At 44.8% G+C, this 14,191-nt stretch overlaps 1 protein-coding gene across 1 annotated transcript in view; it reads left to right on the top strand.

Annotated features, from left to right (window-relative positions):
- The window catches only part of DRGX (dorsal root ganglia homeobox), a 321,676-nt gene that overhangs the window by 38,058 nt on the left and 269,427 nt on the right, over positions 1 to 14,191 (top strand). The window lies entirely within an intron of this gene.

The following is a 14,191-nucleotide window of genomic DNA, read 5'->3' as shown; positions in this document are numbered from 1 at the left end:
TCCAGCCTGCCAGCGAACGATCGCCACTGGCAGGCTGGAGATCAACTCTCTTACCTTCCGTTCCTGTGAGCGCTCACGCCTGTGTGCGCGCGTTCACAGGAAATCTCGGCTCACGCGAGATGACGCCAATTGGCGTTAGCGTAGCCTGGGGGAGCCGCCGCGATGACGCCTTTCGGCGTTAGCGTGGCGGCAAGCGGTTAATGATCACCTTAGATGATCACAAAGAAAATTAATGTTTTTTTCTATGCAAAATTATCCAGCCGATCGATTTTGGTGTGTTCACAATGAAGCAACGACCTTATCATTTGGGGTGTGCCAACATTGCCATTGCCAACACACTCATAGAGGTGGTCGCTTCATTGTGATACGCAAGCCCCTTCACCACAACAAGGTAACGATCACGAAGGGGAATTGACACATGTATGTGCCTTTTTTTTTTGTTTGGTTTTTGCAGCCACAGTGCAGCACCAGAGGCCAGAAAAATTAGGCATGTACACATGCCTGAAAAACTAGGTATTGTTGCAGCCGCCAGAAAAAATTATGTTTTCCAGGCAGAAAGTGCACTAAAACATTTTGGCTTGAACCCTAGTTGGTGGCAGATAAGTCACGCAAGTCATCCGGCATGCAGAGATAATATACAGCAGCGTGTGGACCATTTTTAGCCCAAGGCAGCTCATCTCATCACCAGGCCTTTATTAGTCAAATGTATTGCCCACTGTCAGTCCCTTCGGGATTCATGCCTCATTTATCTTAATAAAGGTGAGGTAATCTAGACTTTTTTGACCTAGGCGACTTTTCTTCTCTGTGACAATACTTCCTGCTGCACTGAAGGTCCTTTCTGACAGGACAATTGAAGCAGGGCAGGGCAGGCCAGAAGTTCTATCGCAAATTGGGATAGCTCAGGCCACAGGTCAAGCCTGCACACCCAGTAGTCAAGGGGTTCGATGGTCCCCAGAGTGTCGATATCTGCAGTTAATGCGAGGTAGTCTGCTACCTGTCGGTCGAGTCGTTCTCTGAGGGTGGACCCCGAAGGGCTGTGGCGATGCGTAGGACTTAAAAAGCTCCGCATGTCCTCCATCAACAACAATTCTGTAAAACGTCCTGTCCTTGCCGGCGTGGTCGTGGTAGGAGGATTACTTTCACCTCATCCTCTGTTAGATTCCCGTTGTGCTGTGACATCACCCTTATACGCTGTGTAAAGCATACTTTTTAATTTATTTTGGAACTGCTGCATCCTTTCCGACTTGCGGTAATTCAGTAACATTTCAGGCACTTTATGCTGATACCGGGGGACGAGTAGCGTGGCCACCCAGTACAGGTCGTTCTCCTTCAGCCTTTTTATACGAGGGTCCCTCAACAGGCACGACAGCATAAAAGACCCCATTTGCACAAGGTTGGATGCCGAGCTACTCATGTCCCGTTCCTCGTCCTCAGTGATCCCACTGAAAGTCTGTTCTTCCCCCCAGCCACGTACAACACCACGGGTACCAGATAGGTGACAACGAGCACCCTGGGATGCCTGCTGTGGTTGGTCTTCCTCCTTCTCCTCAAAGCCACATTCCTCCTCTGACTCCTCTTCCTCACACTCCTCTTCCAGCGTTGCTGCAGGTCCAGCAAGCGATGCTGATAAGGTGGTGATGGTGGTGATGGTGACCACAACTCTTCCTCATCCTCTTCACGCTCATCTACGGCCTGATCCAGCACTCTTCGCAGGGCACGCTCCAGGAAGAAAACAAATGGGATGATGTCGCTGATGGTGCCTTCGGTGCGACTGATTAGGTTTGTCACCTCCACAAAAGGATGCATGAGCCTACAGGCATTGCGCATGAGCGTCCAGTAACGTGGCAAAAAAATTCCCAGCTCCGCAGAGGCTGTCCTAGCACCCCAGTCATACAAATACTCGTTGATGGCTTTTTCTTGTTGGAGCAGGCGGTCGAACATTAGAAGTGTTGAATTCCAACGTGTCGGGCTGTCGCAAATCAAGCGCCTCACTGGCATGTTTCGCCGCTGGATATCTGAAAAGTGCGCCATGGTCGTGTAGGAACGCCTGAAATGGCCACACACCTTCCTGGCCTGCTTGAGGACGTCCTGTAAGCCTGGGTACTTATGCACAAAGCGTTGTACAATCAGATTCAACACATGTGCCATGCACGGCACATGTGTAAACTTGGCCAAATTCAATGCCGCCAACAAATTGCTTCCGTTGTCACACACCACTTTGCCGATCTCCAGTTGGTGCGGAGTCAGCCACTGATCCACCTGTGCGTTCAGGGCTTTCAGGCAAGTCAACCCCAAGACGGCGTGACACTGTCGTATCCGGGATGTGAAATAGCCCCTGTGGAGCTGGGGGGGGGTGCAGTTGATGTGGAGCAAGACGCAGCAGCAGAAGAGGACTCAGCCGAGGAGATTATGGAAGAGGATGGAGTAGGAGGAGTAGAGGAGATGGCAGCAGGCCTGCCTGCAAGTCGTGGCGGTGTCACCAACTCCTCTGCAGAGCCACGCATTACATGCTTGGCAGCCGTCAGCAGGTTTACCCAATGCGCAGTGTAGGTGATATACCTGCCCTGACCGTGCTTTGCAGACCAGGTATCAGTGGTCAGATGGACCCTTGCCCCAACAAGGGGCAAGACCCTTGCCTTTTGTGCAAAGAAATTTTGGCCGGGTACCTTCCACTGCGGAGTCCCAATAGCTACAAATTGGTAAAAGCTGGCGGGCTAAGAGTTCCGACAAGCCAGCTGTCAGACGCCGGGCAAGGGGGTGACTTTGTGACATTGGCTTCTTACGCTCAAACATGTCCTTGACAGACACCTGACTGTGGGCAGATGAGCAGGAACTGCTCAAGACGAGAGACGGAGTGGCGGATGGTTGAGAGGGGGCAAGAAGGACAGCAGTGGTTGACGTGGCTGAAGATGCTGGACCAGGAGGAGGATGGCGGCTTTGAGTTTGTGTGCTGCTTGTACTCATGTGTTGATCCCATAGGCGTTTGTGATTTGAGATCATGTGCCTTCGCAAAGCAGTTGTACCTAGGTGGGTGTTGGACTTCCCACGACTCAGTTTCTTTTGGCACAGGTTGCAAATGGCATCGCTGGTGTCAGAGGCAGACACACAAAGAAAAAGCCACACTGCTGATCTCTGCAATGACGTCATTCTGGTGGTGGCAACAGCATGCGTCGATTGGCGTGCTGTCTGGCTGACCCCGGGTGCCGATGCATGCTGTCTGACTGTGCCACTAGCTCCTTGCGACGACCTCCCCCTGCTTCCAACTCGTCTCCTCCTCCTCTCTGTCTCCCAATCTGAACTTACCCCCTGTTCTTCTTCTCTTCGAGCGGGCACCCACGTGACATCCATGGACACATCGTCATCATCAACCGCTTCACTTGTATCTGACAACTCAGCAAAGGAAGCAGCAGCGGGTACAACATCATCATCATCACACCGTATGTCCATGTGTGTAATGCTGCCTGACTGAGACATATCCCTGTTATCTACATCCTCTGGCAATAATGGTTGCGCATCACTCATTTCTTCCAACTGATGTGTAAATAACTCCTCTGAAAGATCAAGTGAAGCAGCTGTGGTGCTAGTGTTGGTGGTGGCGGCAGGCGGGCGAGTGGTAACTTGAGAGGTGCCCGAAGCTGAGCTGGAGGAGTATGGTGCTTCAAGGTTCCGAGCGGAAGCTGTAGAAGATTGGGTGTCCTGTGTTAGCCAGTCAACTATGTCCTCAGAACTTTTCGAGTTCAGGGTACGTGGCCTCTGAACACTGGGCATTATTCTAGGGCCAAATGGAATCGCAGCATCACGACCACGACGGCCCCTGCGGGGTGGCCTGCCTCTGCCTGTCATTTTTTTTAGATTAGTTAAGTTGTACTATGCGTGCAAGCTACTGTGACACCAGATATGAGTTGCGCTGGTGACACTATGCACTTGCAGGGCCTTAAACACACACACACGTGCAGGCAACTGACTGCTATTATTTTACAGTCAAAATTGTTGTTGTTTTTTAAATGTAATCTACTGTGACACCAGATATCAGTTATACCAGATATGAGTTGCACTGGTGACACTATGCACTTGCAGGGCCTGAAACACACACACATGCAGGCAATTGACTGCAATGATTTTACAGTCAAATTTTTTTAAAATGTGATGAGTCTTTCAGGACTGTAGTGGACACTGAATACACTAGCCTAGCTATCGATTTTCCTATTAAATCATCAGCAGCTACACTGTCCCTCCTCTCACTAAGAATGCAGCTTCCGAATGAATCTAAAATGGATGCTGTCCAGGAGGTGGGAGGGTCTGGGAGGGAGGGTATGATGCTGATTGGCTGGAATGTGTCTGCTGACTGTTGGGTACAGGGCCAAAGTTTACTCAATGATGACGAATAGGGGGCGGACCGAAAATCGCATATGTTCGCCCGCAGCGGCAAACGCGAACTAGCGATGTTCGCCGGTAACTGTTTGCTGGCGAATAGTTCGGGACATCTCTATTTAGAGACTACGGGATGGAAGTTTTGTTGGTAATAGTTTAGGGTACATATGATTTTGGTCCCTCTATTTTACACTTTTTGTGAGGCAAGGTAACAAGAAATGCTGTTTTTGGCACAATTTTAATTTTTTGTTATTGACAACATTTATCTGACAGGTTAGATCATGTGGTATTTTTATAGACCAGGTTGTCACGAATGCAGCGATACCTAATATGTATACTTTTTTTATTTATGTAAGTTTTACACAATGATTTCTTTTTTGAAACAAAAAAAATCATGTTTTAGTGTTTCCATAGTCGGAGAGCCATAATTTTTTCAGTTTTTGGGCGATTACCTTGGGTAGGGTATAATTTTTGCGGGATGAGATGACGGTTTTATTGGCACTATTTTGGGGTGCGTGTGACTTTTTGATCACTTGCTATTACACTTTTTGTGATGTAAGGTGACAAAAAATGGCTCTTTTTACACCGTTTTTATTTTTATTTTTTTACAGTATTCACCTGAGGGGTTAGATCATGTGACATTTTTATAGAGCAAGTTATTACGAACGCTGCAATACCTAATATGTATACTTTTTATTTATTTATGTAAGTTTTACACAATGATTTTATTTTTGAAGCAAAAAATAATCATGCTTTAGTGTTTCCATAATTTTTTCAGTTTTTGGGCGATTACCTTGGGTTGGGTATGATTTTTGCGGGATGAGATGACGGTTTAATTGGCACTATTTTGTGGTGTGTGTGTGACTTTTTGATCACTTGCTATTACACTTTTTGTGCTGTAAGTGACAAAAAATGGTTTATTTAGCACAGTTTTAATTTTTTATTTTTTACGATGTTCATCTGAGGGGTTAGGTCATGTGATATGTTTATAGAGCCGGTTGATACGGACGCGGAGATACCTAATATGTATCCTTTTTCTCCCTCCCTATTTTCTACCAATTTTTGCAACCTTCTTTGGGGAAAATGACGTTTTTGCTTATTTTTACTTGAAACTTTAAATTTTTTGGGGGGAAAACTTTATTTTTTAAACTTTTTTTTTCACTTTATTTTTTGTTCCACTTTGGGACTTGAACTTTTGGGGGTCTAATCCCTTTACAATGCATTCCAATACTTCTGTATTGGAATGCATTGTCTGTATGAGTAATACTGTGTGTATTACTCATACAGCTTCCTGCCTCTGAGATCCAGGGGGCTGGATCTCACAGGCACGTCATAGGAATGCAGCGGCGATACCTCAGGAAGGCATCGCGCTGCCTTCCATGCCATCGGGTCCCCCCTACAGCCCCATGGGGACCCAATGGCACCGCCGCCAGCTGCCGCAATCCGCAGGCGGCGGTGATCGGAAATACACATGACGTACCGGTACGTCATGAGTCCTTAAGAACCAGGACAACATGCGTCATGTGTCCGGAAGAGGTTAAACAAGTTGTACCACATTTGCACTTCAATAATTTGTCCCACATTTCCGCTATACTCTTTTGGCCAACATTTGCGCCTCAATAGCTTTTCCCACATTTCCACTTTACTCTTTTGGCCCACATTTGGGCTTCTGTAATTTGTCCCACATTTGCGCCTCAATAGCTTTTCCCACATTTCTGCTCGATCCCAAATTTTTAAAATAAATTTATCTCCCTTAAATTTGGTCTCTTTTTCTCACGCTCCGTCTCCGGCCTGGATCCCTGATTCCCTGCCTCCCGTGATCACCATGGTAGGCGCATAAAAGAACATCGAAAGTTGATAGAGCAGATATCAAATTGGATCGTGAATATCATGGGGACGTGCGACATGGTGGGGCAGTAAGTATGCACACGCCTACACGAACTAACTGACAGGGGTCAGCCCCTGCAACTTCTGGGTCTCCAAATTGGGCACATGGCCTGAGCTTGCCCTTTACCCCTTGGAGGTGCTGGCCTGCCCTGAAGCCAGTGTATTGTCTGAACGTGTGTTTAGCACTACTGGAGGGTTATATTTCCCAATGTTTTGGGGTGTACTCTAATTTAAAAAAATATAAATACATTTTAAACCAAAAAGCAGTGTAGGCTACCTCCTCCTCCTCCACCGGCACTTCCACCTACACCGCCACATCCACCGCCTCCTCAACCTCCTACTCCATATGGACCTGGTCCTCCTAGATCAAGATTATTATTTTTTATTTTTACGTATTTTATGTTATTTAACCCCTTAAGGACTTAGGGCGTACTGGTACGCCCTATTTCCCGAATCCTTAAGGACTCAGGGCGTACCGGTACGTCCTAAGTTTAAATCGAGATTGCGGAGCTGCGAGGGTTAATCCGAACAGGATGGCATCCTGTCACAACGCCAGGGGGGGTCATGTGACCCCCCCATATCGGCGATCGCCGCAAGCCGCAGGTCAATTCAGACCTGCGGTTTGCTGTGCTTTCTGCAGTTTCTGAAACTTTAAAATGCCCAAAATGTCGATTTTGCACCCCTGCATGATTTTATGCTGGCGGGTGGTGCAGGGATGGGTTTTGCGGGCAGTGCGGGAGGCGGGCGGTGCGGCAGGCGGGATCGCGATCCCCCGCCCGCCTCCTCTTGAAAATTCATTGGTGGCCAGTGGTTATGCAAGAGTGTCAGCACATTGCTGACACTCTGGTATAAACGGCTGACATCTGTGCAGATGTCAGCCGTTTAACCCTTTCCATACCGCGGTCCGTATAGACCGCTGTATGGAAAAGGTTAAGTCAGCTCCCTCTCCCATCTGGGGGCAGCTGTACCTTTGCAGCCCCCCGACAGGATGGGGTCACAGAGGGAGGGAGCCCCCCTCCTTACCCTTCCCCGTCTGCGAAGTTGTGGCCACAACTGAGCAGACGGGGAAGGTTCCCATGGCAACATGACGCCTTCTCAGGCATCCTGCTGTCCATGGTGCTAAGGCATAGATCTGTTCAGACAAAGTGTAAGTAAAATACAGTATAATACACTATATAGTGTACTGTACAGTATTATACAGACATCAGACCCACTGGATCTTCAAGAACCAAGTGGGTCTGGGTCAAAAAAATGAAAAAAAATAGTGAAAAAAGTAAAAGATTAAAAAAACACATTTATCACTGAATAAAAATTAAAAAAATAAAATACACTACACATATTAGATATCGCCGCGTCCGTAACGACCTGATCTATAAAACGGTCATGTTACTTTCCCCGCGCGGTGAAAGCCATAAAAAAAAAAATACGAACTATGAGAAAATTGAAATTTTGCCCACCTTACTTCCCAAAAAAGGTAATAAAAATGATCAAATAAGTCGCATGTATGCCAAAATAGTACCAATCAAACCGTCATCTCATCCCGCAAAAATCATACCCTACTCAAGATAATCTCCCAAAAACTGAGAAAACTATGGCTCTTAGACTATGGAAACACTAAAACATGATTTTTTTTGTTTCAAAAATGAAATCATTGTGTAAAACTTACATAAATAAAAATAAAGTATACATATTAGGTATCGCCGCGTCCGTATCGACCGGCTCTATAAAAATATCACATGACCTAACCCCTCAGATGACCACCGTAAAAAAATAAAAATAAAAACGGTGTAAGGCTACTTTCACACTAGCGTTCAGAGCGGGTCCGTCTGATGTCGGCTCAGACGGATCCGCTCCTATAATGCAGACGTTTGTATCCGTTCAGAACGGATCCGTCTGCATTAGTTTTTTTTTCAAACTATAAGTCTGAAAGTAGCCTGAACGGATCCGTCCAGACTTTACATTGAAAGTCAATGGGGGACGGATCCGTTTGAAGATTGAGCCATATGGTGTCATCTTCAAGCGGATCCGTCCCCATTGACTTCCATTGTAAGTCTGGACGGATCCGCTTGCCTCCGCACGGCCAGGCAGACACTCGAACGCTACAAGCAGCGTTCAGGTGTCCGCTCGCTGAGCGGAGCGGAGGCTGAACGCTGGCAGACTGATGCATTCTCAGCGGATCCGCGTCCACTGAGAATGCATTAGGGCTGAACGGTTGTGTTCGGGGCCGCTTGTGAGCCCCTTCAAACGGAGCTCACGAGCGGACACCCGAACGCAGGTGTGAAAGTAGCCTAAAAAAAGCCATTTTTTGTCATCTTATGTCACATAAAGTGTAATAGCAAGCGATCAAAAAGTCATATGCACCCCAAAATTGTGCCAATCAAACCGTCATCTACTCCCACAAAAAATGAGACCCTACCTAAGATAATCGCCCAAAAACTGAAAAAACTATGGCTCTCAGACTATGGAAACACTAAAACATGATTTTTTTGGTTTCAAAAATGAAATCATTGTGGAAAACTTACATAAATTAAAAATTTGTATACATTAGGTATCGCTGCATCCGTGACAACCTGCTCTATAAAAATACCACATGATCTAACCTGTCAGATGAATGTTGTAAATAACAAAATAAAAACAGTGCCAAAAAAGCTATTTCTTGTTATCTTGCCCCACAAAAAGTGGAATATAGAGCAACCAAAAATCATATGTACCCTAAACTAGTACCAACAAAACTGCCACCCTATCCCGTAGTTTCTAAAATAGGGTCACTTTTTTGAGTTTTTTACTCTAGGGGTGCATCAGGGGGGCTTCAAATGGGACATGGTGTCAAAAAAAACAGTCCAGAAAAATCTGCCTTCCAAAAACCGTATGGCATTCCTTTCCTTCTGTGCCCTGCCGTGTGCCCGTACAGCAGTTTACGACCACATATGGGGTTTTTCCTGTAAACTACAGAATCAGGGCCATAAATAATGAGTTTTGTTTGGCTGTTAACCCTTGCTTTGTAACTGGAAAAAAATATTTAAATGGAAAATCTGCCAAAAAAGTGAAATTTTTAAAATTGTATCTCTATTTCCCATTAAATCTTGTGCAACACCTAAAGGGTTAACAAAGTTTCTAAAATCAGTTTTGAATACCTTGAGGGGTGTAGTTTCTTAGATGGGGTCACTTTTATGGAGTTTTTACTCTAGGGGTGCATCAGGGAGGCTTCAAATGGGACATGGTGTCAAAAAAACGAGTCCAGCAAAATCTGCCTTCTAAAAACCATGCGGCGCACCTTTCCCTTTACGCCCTACTGTGTGCCCGTACAGTAGTTTACGGCCACATATGGGGTGTTTCTGCAAACTACAGAATCGGGGCAATAAATATAGTATTTTGTTTGACTGACTGTTAACCCTTGCTTTGTTACTGGATAAATGGATTAAAATGGAAAATTTGCCAAAAAATCTAAATTCTGAAATTTTAACACCATTTGCCATTAACTCTTGTGGAACACCTAAAGGGTTAACAAAGTTTGTAAAATCAGTTTTGAATACCTTGAGGGGTGTAGTTTATAGAATGGGTTTTTGAAAATTTCAGAAAAATTTCAAGATTTGCTTCTAAACTTCTAAGCCATGTAACATCCCCAAAAAATAAAATATCATTCCCAAAATGATCCAAACATGAAGTAGACATATGGGGAATGTTAAGTAATAACTATTTTTGGAGGTATTACTATGTATTATAGAAGTAGAGAAATTGAAACTTGGAACTTTGCAATTTTTTACAAATTTTGGGTAAATTTGGTATTTTTTTACTTCATTTTACCAGTGTCATGAAGTACAATATGTGACGAAAAAACTATCTCAGAATGGCCTGGATAAGTCAAAGCGTTTTAAAGTTATCAGCACTTAAAGTGACACTGGTCAGATTTGCAAAAAATGGCCAAGTCCTTAAGGTGAAATAGGGCTGAGTCCTTAAAGGGAACCTGTCATCTGGATTTTGGGTATAGAGCTGAGGACATGGGTTGCTAGATGGCCGCTAGCACATCTGCAATACCCAGTCCCCATAGCTCTGTGTGCTTTTATTGTGTATAAAAACCGATTTGATACATATGTAAATTAATCTGAGATGAGTCAGGGCTTGAAAATATGACTCTTCTCTGGTCACACAAGTAAGATATGACTCTTTTATGTTAATTTGCATATGTATCAAATCGTTTTTTTTACACAATAAAAGCACACAGAGCTATGGGGACTGGGTATTGAGGATGTTCTAGCGGCCAACTAGCAACCCATGTCCTCAGCTCTATACACAAAATCCAGGTGACAGGTTCCCTTTAAGGGGTTAAAGTCATTTCCCTATCCACATTTGTTTGCAGAGCACTTGCCATGCTCTTAACCACATTCTGATGCCATTTGCAGCACTCTAGCCCTTTCCATGACATTTTTACAGCCATTTTAGTGCTCAAAAGTTTGGATCCCCATTGACTTTAATGGGGTTCGGGGTCAAGTTCGGGTCCCGAACTCAAACTTTTTTGTGAAGTTCGGCCGAACCCTTTGAACCCGAACATCCAGGTGTCCGATCATCTCTACCTATAGACCTTATTTTACTTATTACATGTCTATGAAGGACTGTATCAAATGCCTTTGTAAAGTATGAGAACATTATGGGGGGAATTTATCATGAGAGGAATATTTGAAGTCAGTTTTGCTTGAGTCTGTACTGGCGTAATTTATGCCTCATTCATCAAATGTTACATGTTTGATAAATTTGTCTTGTCCTTAAACCTAACACTTTTGTCTAGAAAAGCTACTACAGTTTTTCTATTCCACAATATAATCTGGTATATGGGATGCTAAAATTGATAGTTTTTATTCAAATCAATAAATGTAAAAATAGAAAGAATTAGACGAAATACACACAAAAAAGAAGAAAAGAATGGACCTGGATCTGTGGTGATGATGAGGACTGCGGGTGGTCAGTTACTATACACCCACAGCAAAACATATATAGCATCTGCGTCCCTAGTTTCAGGGTATGCAGCTATCACAACTGATGCAAGTTCTGGCTCACTGTAGGGTATATCTTGCAAATATGCCTATAATAACCCAGATTTTCTGACTGCATAACCCTCTTCTGGTAATGTGATCCTCAGCCCGCAAATGCTCCACACTTGCTGTATATTATTGCAGCTGGTGTGCGGCTGGGATACACTTAACAGTCAGCCAGGGGTTAACATAGCACTTCCTGCTGCTAACTGCTAGCAACACTAAGTTGCCCCCCCCCCCCCCCATACACGTGGAGGCAGCGCTCCGGCACTAGTGCGGCCGTGAAGCGGCGGCCCGAAACACAGGGCATTTAAATCCTAGACTCCTCCCATCAGGGCATGGCCACACCCACCCTGCACCACGTGATCGGAGTGGACAAGAGCTCCAAAGCGATACAATGATCTACAGATGCAGGCACAGTAAGTATGCCTCGTTTCCACTGAGCGGATCGGTTCGGGTCGGTACGGTACGGTTCGCTATTTTGGGTGTTTCCACTATGAAAGGGATCCGTACCGCACCATTCAGGGTCCTGCTTCAGATGTAGGGCCATAGAAAAATGGAACGGTTCGGTTAGAGCGGAGCTACTTGCGTCACACAATACATTCTCCTGATTGGCGGCCTGAATAACGTCAAACGATGACCTCCATCTTTGTTGTTTGTAGCGTCGCGTTTGTTGTCGCACTAGTGTGACGTCACGCTACGCATTTTTTTTCTAAACCACCTATGGACCCGGCGGCCCGAGTTGCAGTGGAAGCGCTCACCTAAATAGACAGGACCATTAAAAATCTTCCAAACTGTGCCGACCCGAACCGATCCTCTCAGTGGAAACGAGGCATTAGTGGGGCGCCTGACAGGGGACAAACTCCATAAGTATTTTAGGGATCAAAAGGCGGATATTAATAGTCAGCATCGTAGGGTCATTTATTAACAAAGGAGGGACATAGAGAATGCCAGCATTAGGATAATGATGTTAACTGATGTCATACACAAATGACGACGGTGTTCAATTAGAACAAAAGGTAACAACCATTGCGGCCCAGAGATAAAAATACAAGAAATGACACCCACACATATACCTGCCGTAGTACAGTCACACAAGCTGCACCTCCCACGCCATTCCACCAATGAACGCTGTTTTTATCAGACCAGTTGTATTATCAGGTTATATAGGGTGTTACTTATGAGCATATATTAATCCAATTCAGGGTATATTATCATAGGGCACACAGCCCCAATTTCACCCTGTATATTTGAAAAATTGTTGCGGACTACAAAGGTAAATATGAGGAGGGGGATAAGAATATCTATACAGTAAATAGTGTCCCACTCAAATTCAATTTATAAAAAACAAGTGAATGATACAGTATATGCTTGTTTAGTCCATTGAAAGGTTTACAGCCCAATTGAAGGAGAGCTAATAAAGTGCTGGAATTAGAAACTGAGCCCTCATCCTTGGAGGGTGAAACCGACACAGAACCTAGTGGTCATAGTGCTACACATTCCCAGACACACCCTTTATTCCCTGCGGAAGATCTAGGGGTAGGGGTGGGAGAAGAAATAGGGGAACTTACCCCAGGGGAGATTTTTTAGGCAGGGGTCCTCCGGTAAGCGACTATCTCCTACGACACAGAAAGAAGTCTCCCCTACATCCACTAAATTGTGTATACCATCCAGTGGTGAGATGAAAATCATCAATCTCTCCAAAAGAACCCTAACTCCTAATGAGCTTAGAGTATTTGTTCCTACCAATACCTTCCAGCTTTTTGAATGGGTAAAGGATCTCAATCTCTTTCTGCGTAAACAAAAATGGAGGAAATTCTTTGCCAGATATTGGTTATAGAGATTGTTGATTTGTCTGATGTCCAAACCTTGGCTGCGCTCTGGGAGAAGGGTAATAGGGGTCTGGGTGAGGGTCCCATTACAGATCTGAAACCGCAGTCCACAAACCCCCCCCCCCCCATCGGTGATAATAACCCAATTGATATGTTCCTCAAGATTGTAGTGGAACAGCTAAGTATGCTTGAGGGGCTACATTTTAGGGTGTACTAATCTATCTAAATCTGAGATGGAGGGACTGCACGCTTTGGAGACAGATCCGTGTACTGTAATCAAACCGTCTGATAAAGGGGGTAATTTCGTCATCCTGGACCATGATCACTACACGATGATGTGTCTTAACATCCTCAATAACCATTCATGTTATAGTATATTACCCTCTGACCCATCCACCCTGGACCAAAATGAACTAAATGCTATTCTGTCACAGGCTCTACACTCCAGACTCATTAGCAAGTCTGAAAAGGAATTCTTATCACCTCCACACCACAAAATGGCCTGTTTCTATGGTCTCTATGGACCTTAACATGTATAGCTTGGAAGAAAGACGAGACAGAGGGGATATGATAGAAACTTTTAAATATATAAAGGGAATCCACAAGCTAAAAGAGGAGATAATATTTAAAGGAAGAAAAACTGCTACAAGAGGACATAGTTTTAAATTGGATGGGCAAAGGTTTAAAAGTAATATCAGGAAGTATTACTTTACTGGGAGAGTAGTGGATGCATGGAATAGCCTTTCTGCAGAAGTGGTAGCTGCAAATACAGTGAAGGAGTTTAAGCATGCATGGGATAGGCATAAGGCCATCCTTCATATAAGATAGGGCCAGCAACTATTCATAGTATTCAGTATATTGGGCAGACTAGATGGGCCAAATGGTTCTTATCTGCCGATATATTCTATGTTTCTCCCCAAAATTCACAAGGGCCTAGAGCCACTGAAGGGGAGACTATAGTGTCAGGTACAGACAGCCTTACACATCCGATCAGCATTTATGTGGACCAAATCCTAAAACCTTTCGTCATCTCACTCCCGTCATATTTCTCGATTCAATGGACATTTCAATGAT

This window comes from Bufo bufo, chromosome 6 (assembly GCF_905171765.1).
Source record: "Bufo bufo chromosome 6, aBufBuf1.1, whole genome shotgun sequence".
Taxonomy (NCBI): domain Eukaryota; kingdom Metazoa; phylum Chordata; class Amphibia; order Anura; family Bufonidae; genus Bufo; species Bufo bufo.
This window is presented reverse-complemented; position numbering and strand designations above follow the sequence as displayed.